Consider the following 3,389-nt stretch of genomic DNA (forward strand, 5'->3'; position numbering starts at 1 on the left):
GCATAACAACAACATGAACTTCCAACCCTGTTGTCTCTTGAGGTCTCTGGGTGAGACTTGGAGCCAACTTGTACAAATATAAAGCAAAAGTCAAACATAGAATAATAATAATAATAATAATAATAATAATGATGATGATGATGATGATGATAACTACAACAACAACAACAATAATAATAGTAGTGGTTTCGAATTATGCCACAAGGGCATCCATTTTGGGGAAGGGGATAAGTCGATCACATTGACCCCAGTGTTTCACTGATGCTTAATTTATCGGCTCCGAAAGGTTGAAAGGCAAAATCGATCTTGGCAGAATTTGAACTCAGGACGTTAAGTATTTTGCCTGGCTTGTTAACGATTCTGCCAGCTCGCAGCCTTATAATAATAATAATAATAATAATAATAATAATAATAATAATAATAATAATAATAATAATAATAGCAATAATAATAATAATAATAATAATAATAATAATAATAATAATAATAATAATAATAATAATAATAATAATAATAATAAATCACACGTATTGAGAAGAGCATTGTCGATGTGAGAACTGTTGCTGCTCATGTATTTTAATTTAACTTAAAAAAAAAAAAATGAACGAACTACTAAGTTTGGTTTAATGGCCTACCAATGTATACTATGAGTTTCTTTGCCCTAGGAGTTGGGAAGACACTCGGCAAGAAATGGAAGCAAATTTGAAAGAATAAATAAAAAATTATAATAAGTACTAGGCTTACAAAGAATAAGTCCTGGGATTGATTTGCTCGACTAAAAGGCGGTGCTCCAGCATGTCCGCAGTCCTACACCTCCAAACAAAAGAGGGACTCATGAAAACCAAAGACATCCCCATTAGAAGAGGAATATTCCAGGGAGACACGCTCTCTCCACTCCTTTTCTGCTTGGCACTGTCACCTCTATCTGATATGCTAAATAGAACTGGATGCGGATATAAATGTTACGGCAAAACGATCAGCCACCTTTTATATATGGATGACCTAAAACTATACGCTGCAAATGACAAACAGCTGGAAATACTATTAAAGACAGTTCATGGATTTACCAAAGAAATAGAAATGAAATTTGGATTAGAAAAATGCGCCAAAGTAACCCTGAAAAGAGGAAAACTAGTTAAGAGTAGCAACATCTCACTAGATAAAACCAATGAAATAAAAGAATTAGACCAAAGCCAACTTACAAATACTTAGGAATCCATGAACTAGATAAGACACAACACACACACAAATGAAAGAGAAAATAAAAAAAGAATATTATAGACGAGTTAGATCAATACTAAACACAGAGCTCAATGCTAAAAACAAAATAATAGGTATCAACACTTTAGCTGTCCCAGTTATAAGTTACAGCTACAATATCCTTAACTGGACACGAAATGAACTGACCAAAATAGATAGGAAAACAAGAAAAATAATGACAGGATCTAGGATGCATCACCCAAAATCTGACATAGAAAGACTATATATACAACGTATAGAAGGTGGTAGAGGCCTTATACAGCTGGAAAACTACTATAAAATAACCACCATAGGACTGGAAAAATATCTACTTCAGAAGGAAGGAAAACTGATCCAGATAGCGGCAAAACACGAGCAAAACAAAAAACTGTTCTCAGTATTTAAGGAAGCTGACAAATACAAACAAGAAATCATACCACCTAATAAACATGAAGAAGAAGAAGAAGATGAAGAAACAACAAAAGCTATAAAACACTGATGCTTAATTTATCGGCTCCGAAAGGTTGAAAGGCAAAGTCGATCTTGGCAGAATTTGAACTCAGGACGTTAAGTATTTTGCCTGGCTTGTTAACGATTCTGCCAGCTCGCAGCCTTATAATAATAATAATAATAATAATAATAATAATAATAATAATAATAATAATAATAATAATAATAATAATAATAAATAAAAGTTTTGTATGCTTATGCCTCTATGTGTACAGGTACACACATACACACATACAGGTACACACATACACACACATATAACACGTACACAGACAGACACACACACATACACACACACGTATGTATGCATGTATGTATGTATGCATGAATGTTTGTATGTTTATGTGTCTATATCTGCATGTGTGTGCGTGCCTGTGTGTTCGGTGATTGCTTTTCCTAAACAGTTTTTCTTTCTACATTATCAGAGATAACAATTCTCCCACATGGAATATTTAGAACTTTAGCTGCGACTATGTACACATAATTCCTTATCGTCCGTACATATAAGTATTATTTGTAGAGAAAATGAGTCTCTTGCAATCAATTTATATCTTTCTATCTGAATATACTCAGGGCAATATTTCTTAAACCATATTCTATTGATGAATCATTGCATTCAAGTTTATTGTTTCCACAGCACTCTTCAGTCACATGTCAAGCCCTTCTGCTCTTCTGTTCCGTTCTTTAAGTGAATAGAACCAAACCCATCTCTTTTAATTGAGCAATGTTTAGCAATGTTTCGTGGATAGGTTTACTGAACGAAAGAGAGTAATAAAAATAAAGGTTCTTTGATGATACACATAATTCAAATAGGAAAATGTGAGGACTCGTCAGCACAGGTTAGCAATTTACTCTAAGAAGCGAAATTGGTTGTTCCATTTGGAGAACAGAACCTACCCACTCTATCTCCCTCTGTCTCTCAAACACATACACACATATACTGACTAGAAGTTCAAACTTGCATTTGCGTGCGATAGCTGGCATTTATTTCATATATAATTATTCTTATGTGTATATTTATGTTTGTAAAGGCATTAAACGTAAGTAGACATACACAAACACACAAACACATATACTTTATGCGTGCTTATGTATATTAGATGAATATACATACATACATACATACATATATATATATATATATATATATATATATATATATATATATATATATATGTTTGTAGAAATATGTGTCCTGTTTGTAGATGTATTAATATACAAATATATACATAGTTATAAATGTGCAGGCTTGTGTGTGTGTGTGTGTGTGTGTGTCTGTGTGGTTGCAGGCGCATGGGTCAGAGCGTTCGGTGTCACGATCATAATGTTACGGGTTCAATACCTTTTGCGTTTGTGCAAGGCACTTCATTTTAATTTAGTCTGGTCAACACAGGTGAAAATGAGTGCCACTCGAGTACTGGAGCAGGTCCCTTTCTCTCTCTCTCTCTCTCTCTCTCTCTCTCTCTCTCTCTTTCTCTCTCACACACACTTCCTAACCCCACCTCCCAGCCTGGCTCGTTTCCCTGCTCCCGCTCACGCTGCCGCGCTTGCCCCTACCCCTCCAACACCACCATCCTCACAGGCACCCATCATCGTCCCTATTATATCACTGACTCCTTTACATGCAATTCTAGCAACGT

General features: G+C 34.8%; 1 long non-coding RNA gene across 1 annotated transcript in view; it reads right to left on the reverse strand.

Moving 5' to 3' along the window:
* Positions 1–3,217: 3,217 nt before the first annotated feature.
* The window catches only part of LOC118761134, a 52,600-nt gene continuing 52,428 nt past the window's right edge, over positions 3,218–3,389 (reverse strand). Inside the window, exon 6 of the long non-coding RNA XR_004997170.1 lies at positions 3,218–3,227. This is a non-coding gene — a long non-coding RNA (uncharacterized LOC118761134). The remainder of the gene's footprint in view (positions 3,228–3,389) is intronic.

This window comes from Octopus sinensis, unplaced genomic scaffold (genome assembly GCF_006345805.1).
Source record: "Octopus sinensis unplaced genomic scaffold, ASM634580v1 Contig09254_ERROPOS363161, whole genome shotgun sequence".
Taxonomy (NCBI): Eukaryota; Metazoa; Mollusca; class Cephalopoda; order Octopoda; family Octopodidae; genus Octopus; species Octopus sinensis.